Below are 13,670 nucleotides of genomic sequence, written 5' to 3' on the forward strand. Positions count from 1 at the left end.
CATGGAAATGGGGGCATGATGGTACTAGCCTTGATTTCCATTTGGAAAGCTCCATGCTTGCTGCCGTGAAGCTCCCTGAAATTCTCTGCTGTTGACAGCCCTCTGGCCACTGTAGGCATGGGTGTGGGAAGAAAATGAGTTTTCTCTGGCTACACACGGAGCTTCATTGGCCGGGGTGGGGCTCACCTTGCCATGCTCTAGAGCTAAAGGGAATCTCAGCGTGAGTCCTCGCCTCGAGGTAAGGCCCTGAGTAGCCCTGCAGAAAGGGAGGCATGCAGCTCTTTCCCTGAGCTCTTAGTCGCTGTTTTGCTTTACTTTAAAGGAAGTACCCTTTTCAGGACTCCTAGGCCTCTCGGGTGAGCATCAATTTTGTTCCAAGATCCCTGAGTACCTCCACACCCCTGTAGGCCTGCTGAGCAACAACGAGGCCTATTGGTCCCTCGGAGGTCCTCTGTGTCTGCTGAGTCATAGGCAACACACTGCACTCTTTCTTCTGATATCTTGATTCACAGCACTCGCACAGGTTCACGAGCACCGTTCTAGCAAGTTCCAACATGCCGTGGAAATCGCACTCATTCCTTAGTCTGAGCTGCACAGAGAAAAACACTAGGCTTCTCCTTCCATCTAAGACCTCCTTCTTGAAGTCACCCTGCCATCAGGAGAAACACTGCTTGCGTTCTTATTGCAACTAAACACAGTTTTTCCTGTAGTACTGCAGGCTTTTGAAGAGGCACGGGCCCAGAGGCCTAGCTAGGGCGTTCCTTGGTGAGGCCGTTCACTAGATGCAGAACAGCCTGCCTCGAGAAGTTGATTCAGGGAAGCAACCAGTGTGTACTCTGTGTCTCTTTTGATTTGTTAGAAACCACAGAGATGTATGCTGCCTGTGCCAATGGTAATGGGGGCATGATGGTACTAGCCTTGCTTTCCATTTGGAAAGCTCCATGCTTGCTGCCGTGAAGCTCCCTGAAATTCTCTGCTGTTGACAGCCCTCTGGCCACTGTAGGCATGGGTGTGGGAAGAAAATGAGTTTTCTCTGGCTACACACGGAGCTTCATTGGCCGGGGTGGGGCTCACCTTGCCATGCTTTAGAGCTAAAGGGAATCTCAACGTGAGTCCTTGCCTCGAGGTAAGGCCCTGAGTAGCCCTGCAGAAAGGGAGGCATGCAGCTCTTTCCCTGAGCTCTTAGTCGCTGTTCTGCTTTACTTTAAAGGAAGTACCCTTTTCAGGACTCCTAGGCCTCTCGGGTGAGCATCATTTTTGTTCCAAGATCCCTGAGTACCTCCACACCCCTGTAGGCCTGCTGAGCAACAACGAGGCCCATTGGTCCCTCGGAGGTCCTCTGTGTCTGCTGAGTCATGGGAAACACACTGCACTCTTTCTTCTGATATCTTGATTCACAGCACTCGCACAGGTTCACGAGCACCGTTCTAGCAAGTTCCAACATGCCGTGGAAATCGCACTCATTCCTTAGTCTGAGCTGCACAGAGAAAAACACTAGGCTTCTCCTTCCATCTAAGACCTCCTTCCTGAAGTCACCCTGCCATCAGGAGAAACACTGCTTGCGTTCTTATTGCAACTAAACACAGTTTTTCCTGTAGCACTGCAGGCTTTTGAAGAGGCACGGGCCCAGAGGCCTAGCTAGGGCGTTCCTTGGTGAGGCCGTTCACTAGATGCAGGACAGCCTGCCTCGAGAAGTTGATTCAGGGAAGCAACCAGTGTGTACTCTGTGTCTCTTTTGATTTGTTAGAAACCACAGAGATGTATGCTGCCTGTGCCAATGGTAATGGGGGCATGATGGTACTAGCCTTGCTTTCCATTTGGAAAGCTCCATGCTTGCGGCCGTGAAGCTCCCTGAAATTCTCTGCTGTTGACAGCCCTCTGGCCACTGTAGGCATGGGTTTGGGAAGAAAATGAGTTTTCTCTGGCTACACACGGAGCTTCATTGGCCGGGGTGGGGCTCACCTTGCCATGCTCTAGAGCTAAAGGGAATCTCAACGTGAGTCCTCGCCTCGAGGTAAGGCCCTGAGTAGCCCTGCAGAAAGGGAGGCATGCAGCTCTTTTCATGAGCGCTTAGTGGAGGTTCCGCCTTATGTCAAAGGACGTACCCTTTTCAGGACTCCTAGGCCCCTCGGAGGAGCATCATTTCTATTCCAAGATCACTGACGCACTCCAAACCCCTGTGGGCCTGCTGAGCAGCATTGATTCCCATACGTCCCTCGGAGGCCCTCTGTGTCTGCCGAGTCTCGGGCAACACACTGTATGTTACTTCAGGAGAGCCATATTTCCAGAGCAGTCGAACAGCATCAGAACCACATTTCTAGGCAGTCCAACATGCCCTGGAAGTTTGCGACATTGCCCTCGTCTGAGCTGCCCTGAGAAAACACTCTTCTTGGAATGTATCGAGGACCTCTTTCCTGAAGTCACTCTATTCAAGGAGAAATACAGCATCCTAACATGCTGTGTCGCTCACAGTGCAAGCAACGTGAGAACTTGCCTCGAGGTAAGGCCCTGCAATGCTATGCAGAAGCGGAGGCGTGTAGCAGTTTCCATGAGGCCGTAGTCGCAGCTCTGCAGCATTTTAACGCCAGTACGCTTTTCAGGACACCTAGGTGCCTCGCCTGGAAACCCTGTTCCCTGCAAGAACACCGAGTACCCTCAGGCTCCCCTGGCCCTTCTAAGCAATATCCAGGCCCGTAGCTTTCCGACTCACAGTGTGTCTGCCGAGTGTAGGGCCACACAGTGCACTCTAATTGGGACATCTTGATTTAGCCAGCACCTGCACAGTTTTATGGGCACCGTTCTAGCAAGTTCCAACATGCCGTGGAAGTCGCACTCATTCCCTAGTCTGAGCTGCACAGAGAAAAACACTAGGCTTCTCCTTCCATCCAGGACCTCCTACCTGAAGTCACCCTGCCTCAGGAGAAAGACGGCTTGTGTTCCTATTGCAACTGAAGCACAGTTTTTCCTGTAGCACTGCAGGTTTGGAAGAGGCAAGGGCCCAGAGGCCTAGCTAAGGCTTTCCTTGGTGAGGCCGTTCACTAGATGCAGAACACGCTGCCTCGAGAAGTTGATTCAGGGAAGCAACCAGTGTGTACTCTGTGTCTCATTTGACTTGTTAAAAAACCACAGAGATGTATGCTGCCTGTGCCCATGGAAATGGGGGCATGATGGTACTAGCCTTGATTTCCATTTGGAAAGCTCCATGCTTGCTGCCGTGAAGCTCCCTGAAATTCTCTGCTGTTGACAGGCCCCTGGCCACTCTAGCATTGGTGTGGGAAGAAAATGAGTTTTCTCTGGCTACACACGGAGCTTTTTTGGCCGGGGTGGGGCTCACCTTGCCATGCTCTAGAGCTAAAGGGAATCTCAACGTGAGTCCTTGCCTCGAGGTAAGGCCCTGAGTAGCCCTGCAGAAAGGGAGGCATGCAGCTCTTTTCATGAGCTCTTAGATGCTGTTCTGCTTTACTTTAAAGGAAGTACCCTTTTCAGGTCTCCTAGGCCTCTCGGGTGAGCATCATTTTTGTTCCAAGATCCCTGAGTACCTCCACACCCCTGTAGGCCTGCTGAGCAACAACGAGGCCCATTGGTCCCTCGGAGGTCCTCTGTGTCTGCTGAGTCATAGGCAACACACTGCACTCTTTCTTGTGATATCTTGATTCACAGCACTCGCACAGGTTCACGAGCACCGTTCTAGCAAGCTCCAACATGCCGTGGAAATCGCACTCATTCCTTAGTCTGAGCTGCACAGAGAAAAACACTAGGCTTCTCCTTCCATCTAAGACCTCCTTCCTGAAGTCACCCTGCCATCAGGAGAAACACTGCTTGCGTTCTTACTGCAACTAAAGCACAGTTTTTCCTGTAGCACTGCAGGCTTTTGAAGAGGCACGGGCCCAGAGGCCTAGCTAGGGCGTTCCTTGGTGAGGCCGTTCACTAGATGCAGAACAGCCTGCCTCGAGAAGTTGATTCAGGGAAGCAACCAGTGTGTACTCTGTGTCTCTTTTGATTTGTTAGAAACCACAGAGATGTATGCTGCCTGTGCCAATGGTAATGGGGGCATGATGGTACTAGCCTTGCTTTCCATTTGGAAAGTTCCATGCTTGCTGCCGTGAAGCTCCCTGAAATTCTCTGCTGTTGACAGCCCTCTGGCCACTGTAGGCATGGGTGTGGGAAGAAAATGAGTTTTCTCTGGCTACACACGGAGCTTCATTGGCCGGGGTGGGGCTCACCTTGCCATGCTCTAGAGCTAAAGGGAATCTCAGCGTGAGTCCTCGCCTCGAGGTAAGGCCCTGAGTAGCCCTGCAGAAAGGGAGGCATGCAGCTCTTTCCCTGAGCTCTTAGTCGCTGTTTTGCTTTACTTTAAAGGAAGTACCCTTTTCAGGACTCCTAGGCCTCTCGGGTGAGCATCAATTTTGTTCCAAGATCCCTGAGTACCTCCACACCCCTGTAGGCCTGCTGAGCAACAACGAGGCCTATTGGTCCCTCGGAGGTCCTCTGTGTCTGCTGAGTCATGGGAAACACACTGCACTCTTTCTTCTGATATCTTGATTCACAACACTCGCACAGGTTCACGAGCACCGTTCTAGCAAGTTCCAACATGCTGTGGAAATCGCACTCATTCCTTAGTCTGAGCTGCACAGAGAAAAACACTAGGCTTCTCCTTCCCTCTAAGACCTCCTTCTTGAAGTCACCCTGCCATCAGGAGAAACACTGCTTGCGTTCTTACTGCAACTAAAGCACAGTTTTTCCTGTAGCACTGCAGGCTTTTGAAGAGGCACGGGCCCAGAGGCCTAGCTAGGGCGTTCCTTGGTGAGGCTGTTCACTAGATGCAGAACACGCTGCCTCGAGAAGTTGATTCAGGGAAGCAACCAGTGTGTACTCTGTGTCTCTTTTGATTTGTTACAAACCACAGAGATGTATGTTGCCTGTGCCAATGGTAATGGCGGCATGATGGTACTAGCCTTGCTTTCCATTTGGAAAGCTCCATGCTTGCTGCCGTGAAGTTCCCTGAAATTCTCTGCTGTTGACAGCCCTCTGGCCACTGTAGGCATGGGTGTGGGAAGAAAATGAGTGTTCTCTGGCTACACACGGAGCTTCATTGGCCGGGGTGGGGCTCACCTTGCCATGCTCTAGAGCTAAAGGGAATCTCAGCCTGAGTCCTCGCCTCGAGGTAAGGCCCTGAGTAGCCCTGCAGAAAGGGAGGCATGCAGCTCTTTTCATGAGCGCTTAGTGGAGGTTCCGCCTTATGTCAAAGGACGTACCCTTTTCAGGACTCCTAGGCCCGTCGGGTGAGCATCATTTCTGTTCCAAGATCACTGACGCACTCCAAACCCCTGTGGGCCTGCTGAGCAGCATTGATTCCCATACGTCCCTCGGAGGCCCTCTGTGTCTGCCGAGTCTCGGGCAACACACTGTATGTTACTTCAGGAGAGCCATATTTCCAGAGCAGTCGAACAGCATCAGAACCACATTTCTAGGCAGTCCAACATGCCCTGGAAGTTTGCGACATTGCCCTCGTCTGAGCTGCCCTGAGAAAACACTCTTCTTGGAATGTATCGAGGACCTCTTTCCTGAAGTCACTCTATTCAAGGAGAAATACAGCATCCTAACATGCTGTGTCGCTCACAGTGCAAGCAACGTGAGAACTTGCCTCGAGGTAAGGCCCTGCAATGCTATGCAGAAGCGGAGGCGTGTAGCAGTTTCCATGAGGCCGTAGTCGCAGCTCTGCAGCATTTTAACGCCAGTACGCTTTTCAGGACACCTAGGTGCCTCGCCTGGAAACCCTGTTCCCTGCAAGAACACCGAGTACCCTCAGGCTCCCCTGGCCCTTCTAAGCAATATCCAGGCCCGTAGCTTTCCGACTCACAGTGTGTCTGCCGAGTGTAGGGCCACACAGTGCACTCTAATTGGGACATCTTGATTTAGCCAGCACCTGCACAGTTTTATGGGCACCGTTCTAGCAAGTTCCAACATGCCGTGGAAGTCGCACTCATTCCCTAGTCTGAGCTGCACAGAGAAAAACACTAGGCTTCTCCTTCCATCCAGGACCTCCTACCTGAAGTCACCCTGCCTCAGGAGAAAGACGGCTTGTGTTCCTATTGCAACTGAAGCACAGTTTTTCCTGTAGCACTGCAGGTTTGGAAGAGGCAAGGGCCCAGAGGCCTAGCTAAGGCTTTCCTTGGTGAGGCCGTTCACTAGATGCAGAACACGCTGCCTCGAGAAGTTGATTCAGGGAAGCAACCAGTGTGTACTCTGTGTCTCATTTGACTTGTTAAAAAACCACAGAGATGTATGCTGCCTGTGCCCATGGAAATGGGGGCATGATGGTACTAGCCTTGCTTTCCATTTGGAAAGTTCCATGCTTGCTGCCGTGAAGCTCCCTGAAATTCTCTGTTGTTAACAGCCCTCTGGCCACTGTAGGCATGGGTGTGGGAAGAAAATGAGTTTTCTCTGGCTACACACGGAGCTTCATTGGCCGGGGTGGGGCTCACCTTGCCATGCTCTAGAGCTAAAGGGAATCTCAGCGTGAGTCCTCGCCTCGAGGTAAGGCCCTGAGTAGCCCTGCAGAAAGGGAGGCATGCAGCTCTTTCCCTGAGCTCTTAGTCGCTGTTTTGCTTTACTTTAAAGGAAGTACCCTTTTCAGGACTCCTAGGCCTCTCGGGTGAGCATCAATGATGTTCCAAGATCCCTGAGTACCTCCACACCCCTGTAGGCCTGCTGAGCAACAACGAGGCCTATTGGTCCCTCGGAGGTCCTCTGTGTCTGCTGAGTCATGGGAAACACACTGCACTCTTTCTTCTGATATCTTGATTCACAACACTCGCACAGGTTCACGAGCACCGTTCTAGCAAGTTCCAACATGCCGTGGAAATCGCACTCATTCCTTAGTCTGAGCTGCACAGAGAAAAACACTAGGCTTCTCCTTCCATCTAAGACCTCCTTCTTGAAGTCACCCTGCCATCAGGAGAAACACTGCTTGCGTTCTTATTGCAACTAAAGCACAGTTTTTCCTGTAGCACTGCAGGCTTTTGAAGAGGCACGGGCCCAGAGGCCTAGCTAGGGCGTTCCTTGGTGAGGCCGTTCACTAGATGCAGAACAGCCTGCCTCGAGAAGTTGATTCAGGGAAGCAACCAGTGTGTACTCTGTGTCTCTTTTGATTTGTTAGAAACCACAGAGATGTATGCTGCCTGTGCCAATGGTAATGGGGGCATGATGGTACTAGCCTTGCTTTCCATTTGGAAAGCTCCATGCTTGCTGCCGTGAAGCTCCCTGAAATTCTCTGCTGTTGACAGCCCTCTGGCCACTGTAGGCATGGGTGTGGGAAGAAAATGAGTTTTCTCTGGCTACACACGGAGCTTCATTGGCCGGGGTGGGGCTCACCTTGCCATGCTCTAGAGCTAAAGGGAATCTCAACGTGAGTCCTCGCCTCGAGGTAAGGCCCTGAGTAGCCCTGCAGAAAGGGAGGCATGCAGCTCTTTCCCTGAGCTCTTAGTCGCTGTTCTGCTTTACTTTAAAGGAAGTACCCTTTTCAGGACTCCTAGGCCTCTCGGGTGAGCATCATTTTTGTTCCAAGATCCCTGAGTACCTCCACACCCCTGTAGGCCTGCTGAGCAACAACGAGGCCCATTGGTCCCTCGGAGGTCCTCTGTGTCTGCTGAGTCATGGGAAACACACTGCACTCTTTCTTCTGATATCTTGATTCACAGCACTCGCACAGGTTCACGAGCACCGTTCTAGCAAGTTCCAACATGCCGTGGAAATCGCACTCATTCCTTAGTCTGAGCTGCACAGAGAAAAACACTAGGCTTCTCCTTCCATCTAAGACCTCCTTCCTGAAGTCACCCTGCCATCAGGAGAAACACTGCTTGCGTTCTTATTGCAACTAAAGCACAGTTTTTCCTGTAGCACTGCAGGCTTTTGAAGAGGCACGGGCCCAGAGGCCTAGCTAGGGCGTTCCTTGGTGAGGCCGTTCACTAGATGCAGAACAGCCTGCCTCGAGAAGTTGATTCAGGGAAGCAACCAGTGTGTACTCTGTGTCTCTTTTGATTTGTTAGAAACCACAGAGATGTATGCTGCCTGTGCCAATGGTAATGGGGGCATGATGGTACTAGCCTTGCTTTCCATTTGGAAAGCTCCATGCTTGCGGCCGTGAAGCTCCCTGAAATTCTCTGCTGTTGACAGCCCTCTGGCCACTGTAGGCATGGGTTTGGGAAGAAAATGAGTTTTCTCTGGCTACACACGGAGCTTCATTGGCCGGGGTGGGGCTCACCTTGCCATGCTCTAGAGCTAAAGGGAATCTCAGCCTGAGTCCTCGCCTCGAGGTAAGGCCCTGAGTAGCCCTGCAGAAAGGGAGGCATGCAGCTCTTTTCATGAGCGCTTAGTGGAGGTTCCGCCTTATGTCAAAGGACGTACCCTTTTCAGGACTCCTAGGCCCGTCGGGTGAGCATCATTTCTGTTCCAAGATCACTGACGCACTCCAAACCCCTGTGGGCCTGCTGAGCAGCATTGATTCCCATACGTCCCTCGGAGGCCCTCTGTGTCTGCCGAGTCTCGGGCAACACACTGTATGTTACTTCAGGAGAGCCATATTTCCAGAGCAGTCGAACAGCATCAGAACCACATTTCTAGGCAGTCCAACATGCCCTGGAAGTTTGCGACATTGCCCTCGTCTGAGCTGCCCTGAGAAAACACTCTTCTTGGAATGTATCGAGGACCTCTTTCCTGAAGTCACTCTATTCAAGGAGAAATACAGCATCCTAACATGCTGTGTCGCTCACAGTGCAAGCAACGTGAGAACTTGCCTCGAGGTAAGGCCCTGCAATGCTATGCAGAAGCGGAGGCGTGTAGCAGTTTCCATGAGGCCGTAGTCGCAGCTCTGCAGCATTTTAACGCCAGTACGCTTTTCAGGACACCTAGGTGCCTCGCCTGGAAACCCTGTTCCCTGCAAGAACACCGAGTACCCTCAGGCTCCCCTGGCCCTTCTAAGCAATATCCAGGCCCGTAGCTTTCCGACTCACAGTGTGTCTGCCGAGTGTAGGGCCACACAGTGCACTCTAATTGGGACATCTTGATTTAGCCAGCACCTGCACAGTTTTATGGGCACCGTTCTAGCAAGTTCCAACATGCCGTGGAAGTCGCACTCATTCCCTAGTCTGAGCTGCACAGAGAAAAACACTAGGCTTCTCCTTCCATCCAGGACCTCCTACCTGAAGTCACCCTGCCTCAGGAGAAAGACGGCTTGTGTTCCTATTGCAACTGAAGCACAGTTTTTCCTGTAGCACTGCAGGTTTGGAAGAGGCAAGGGCCCAGAGGCCTAGCTAAGGCTTTCCTTGGTGAGGCCGTTCACTAGATGCAGAACACGCTGCCTCGAGAAGTTGATTCAGGGAAGCAACCAGTGTGTACTCTGTGTCTCATTTGACTTGTTAAAAAACCACAGAGATGTATGCTGCCTGTGCCCATGGAAATGGGGGCATGATGGTACTAGCCTTGCTTTCCATTTGGAAAGTTCCATGCTTGCTGCCGTGAAGCTCCCTGAAATTCTCTGTTGTTGACAGCCCTCTGGCCACTGTAGGCATGGGTGTGGGAAGAAAATGAGTTTTCTCTGGCTACACACGGAGCTTCATTGGCCGGGGTGGGGCTCACCTTGCCATGCTCTAGAGCTAAAGGGAATCTCAGCGTGAGTCCTCGCCTCGAGGTAAGGCCCTGAGTAGCCCTGCAGAAAGGGAGGCATGCAGCTCTTTCCCTGAGCTCTTAGTCGCTGTTCTGCTTTACTTTAAAGGAAGTACCCTTTTCAGGTCTCCTAGGCCTCTCGGGTGAGCATCAATGATGTTCCAAGATCCCTGAGTACCTCCACACCCCTGTAGGCCTGCTGAGCAACAACGAGGCCTATTGGTCCCTCGGAGGTCCTCTGTGTCTGCTGAGTCATGGGAAACACACTGCACTCTTTCTTCTGATATCTTGATTCACAACACTCGCACAGGTTCACGAGCACCGTTCTAGCAAGTTCCAACATGCCGTGGAAATCGCACTCATTCCTTAGTCTGAGCTGCACAGAGAAAAACACTAGGCTTCTCCTTCCATCTAAGACCTCCTTCTTGAAGTCACCCTGCCATCAGGAGAAACACTGCTTGCGTTCTTATTGCAACTAAACACAGTTTTTCCTGTAGCACTGCAGGCTTTTGAAGAGGCACGGGCCCAGAGGCCTAGCTAGGGCGTTCCTTGGTGAGGCCGTTCACTAGATGCAGAACAGCCTGCCTCGAGAAGTTGATTCAGGGAAGCAACCAGTGTGTACTCTGTGTCTCTTTTGATTTGTTAGAAACCACAGAGATGTATGCTGCCTGTGCCAATGGTAATGGGGGCATGATGGTACTAGCCTTGCTTTCCATTTGGAAAGCTCCATGCTTGCTGCCGTGAAGCTCCCTGAAATTCTCTGCTGTTGACAGCCCTCTGGCCACTGTAGGCATGGGTGTGGGAAGAAAATGAGTTTTCTCTGGCTACACACGGAGCTTCATTGGCCGGGGTGGGGCTCACCTTGCCATGCTCTAGAGCTAAAGGGAATCTCAACGTGAGTCCTTGCCTCGAGGTAAGGCCCTGAGTAGCCCTGCAGAAAGGGAGGCATGCAGCTCTTTCCCTGAGCTCTTAGTCGCTGTTCTGCTTTACTTTAAAGGAAGTACCCTTTTCAGGACTCCTAGGCCTCTCGGGTGAGCATCATTTTTGTTCCAAGATCCCTGAGTACCTCCACACCCCTGTAGGCCTGCTGAGCAACAACGAGGCCCATTGGTCCCTCGGAGGTCCTCTGTGTCTGCTGAGTCATGGGAAACACACTGCACTCTTTCTTCTGATATCTTGATTCACAGCACTCGCACAGGTTCACGAGCACCGTTCTAGCAAGTTCCAACATGCCGTGGAAATCGCACTCATTCCTTAGTCTGAGCTGCACAGAGAAAAACACTAGGCTTCTCCTTCCATCTAAGACCTCCTTCCTGAAGTCACCCTGCCATCAGGAGAAACACTGCTTGCGTTCTTATTGCAACTAAAGCACAGTTTTTCCTGTAGCACTGCAGGCTTTTGAAGAGGCACGGGCCCAGAGGCCTAGCTAGGGCGTTCCTTGGTGAGGCCGTTCACTAGATGCAGAACAGCCTGCCTCGAGAAGTTGATTCAGGGAAGCAACCAGTGTGTACTCTGTGTCTCTTTTGATTTGTTAGAAACCACAGAGATGTATGCTGCCTGTGCCAATGGTAATGGGGGCATGATGGTACTAGCCTTGCTTTCCATTTGGAAAGCTCCATGCTTGCGGCCGTGAAGCTCCCTGAAATTCTCTGCTGTTGACAGCCCTCTGGCCACTGTAGGCATGGGTTTGGGAAGAAAATGAGTTTTCTCTGGCTACACACGGAGCTTCATTGGCCGGGGTGGGGCTCACCTTGCCATGCTCTAGAGCTAAAGGGAATCTCAGCCTGAGTCCTCGCCTCGAGGTAAGGCCCTGAGTAGCCCTGCAGAAAGGGAGGCATGCAGCTCTTTTCATGAGCGCTTAGTGGAGGTTCCGCCTTATGTCAAAGGACGTACCCTTTTCAGGACTCCTAGGCCCGTCGGGTGAGCATCATTTCTGTTCCAAGATCACTGACGCACTCCAAACCCCTGTGGGCCTGCTGAGCAGCATTGATTCCCATACGTCCCTCGGAGGCCCTCTGTGTCTGCCGAGTCTCGGGCAACACACTGTATGTTACTTCAGGAGAGCCATATTTCCAGAGCAGTCGAACAGCATCAGAACCACATTTCTAGGCAGTCCAACATGCCCTGGAAGTTTGCGACATTGCCCTCGTCTGAGCTGCCCTGAGAAAACACTCTTCTTGGAATGTATCGAGGACCTCTTTCCTGAAGTCACTCTATTCAAGGAGAAATACAGCATCCTAACATGCTGTGTCGCTCACAGTGCAAGCAACGTGAGAACTTGCCTCGAGGTAAGGCCCTGCAATGCTATGCAGAAGCGGAGGCGTGTAGCAGTTTCCATGAGGCCGTAGTCGCAGCTCTGCAGCATTTTAACGCCAGTACGCTTTTCAGGACACCTAGGTGCCTCGCCTGGAAACCCTGTTCCCTGCAAGAACACCGAGTACCCTCAGGCTCCCCTGGCCCTTCTAAGCAATATCCAGGCCCGTAGCTTTCCGACTCACAGTGTGTCTGCCGAGTGTAGGGCCACACAGTGCACTCTAATTGGGACATCTTGATTTAGCCAGCACCTGCACAGTTTTATGGGCACCGTTCTAGCAAGTTCCAACATGCCGTGGAAGTCGCACTCATTCCCTAGTCTGAGCTGCACAGAGAAAAACACTAGGCTTCTCCTTCCATCCAGGACCTCCTACCTGAAGTCACCCTGCCTCAGGAGAAAGACGGCTTGTGTTCCTATTGCAACTGAAGCACAGTTTTTCCTGTAGCACTGCAGGTTTGGAAGAGGCAAGGGCCCAGAGGCCTAGCTAAGGCTTTCCTTGGTGAGGCCGTTCACTAGATGCAGAACACGCTGCCTCGAGAAGTTGATTCAGGGAAGCAACCAGTGTGTACTCTGTGTCTCATTTGACTTGTTAAAAAACCACAGAGATGTATGCTGCCTGTGCCCATGGAAATGGGGGCATGATGGTACTAGCCTTGCTTTCCATTTGGAAAGTTCCATGCTTGCTGCCGTGAAGCTCCCTGAAATTCTCTGTTGTTGACAGCCCTCTGGCCACTGTAGGCATGGGTGTGGGAAGAAAATGAGTTTTCTCTGGCTACACACGGAGCTTCATTGGCCGGGGTGGGGCTCACCTTGCCATGCTCTAGAGCTAAAGGGAATCTCAGCGTGAGTCCTCGCCTCGAGGTAAGGCCCTGAGTAGCCCTGCAGAAAGGGAGGCATGCAGCTCTTTCCCTGAGCTCTTAGTCGCTGTTCTGCTTTACTTTAAAGGAAGTACCCTTTTCAGGTCTCCTAGGCCTCTCGGGTGAGCATCAATGATGTTCCAAGATCCCTGAGTACCTCCACACCCCTGTAGGCCTGCTGAGCAACAACGAGGCCTATTGGTCCCTCGGAGGTCCTCTGTGTCTGCTGAGTCATGGGAAACACACTGCACTCTTTCTTCTGATATCTTGATTCACAACACTCGCACAGGTTCACGAGCACCGTTCTAGCAAGTTCCAACATGCCGTGGAAATCGCACTCATTCCTTAGTCTGAGCTGCACAGAGAAAAACACTAGGCTTCTCCTTCCATCTAAGACCTCCTTCTTGAAGTCACCCTGCCATCAGGAGAAACACTGCTTGCGTTCTTATTGCAACTAAACACAGTTTTTCCTGTAGCACTGCAGGCTTTTGAAGAGGCACGGGCCCAGAGGCCTAGCTAGGGCGTTCCTTGGTGAGGCCGTTCACTAGATGCAGAACAGCCTGCCTCGAGAAGTTGATTCAGGGAAGCAACCAGTGTGTACTCTGTGTCTCTTTTGATTTGTTAGAAACCACAGAGATGTATGCTGCCTGTGCCAATGGTAATGGGGGCATGATGGTACTAGCCTTGCTTTCCATTTGGAAAGCTCCATGCTTGCTGCCGTGAAGCTCCCTGAAATTCTCTGCTGTTGACAGCCCTCTGGCCACTGTAGGCATGGGTGTGGGAAGAAAATGAGTTTTCTCTGGCTACACACGGAGCTTCATTGGCCGGGGTGGGGC

The sequence above is a fragment of the Balaenoptera ricei genome, chromosome 16 (genome assembly GCF_028023285.1).
Source record: "Balaenoptera ricei isolate mBalRic1 chromosome 16, mBalRic1.hap2, whole genome shotgun sequence".
NCBI classification, from domain to species: Eukaryota; Metazoa; Chordata; class Mammalia; order Artiodactyla; family Balaenopteridae; genus Balaenoptera; species Balaenoptera ricei.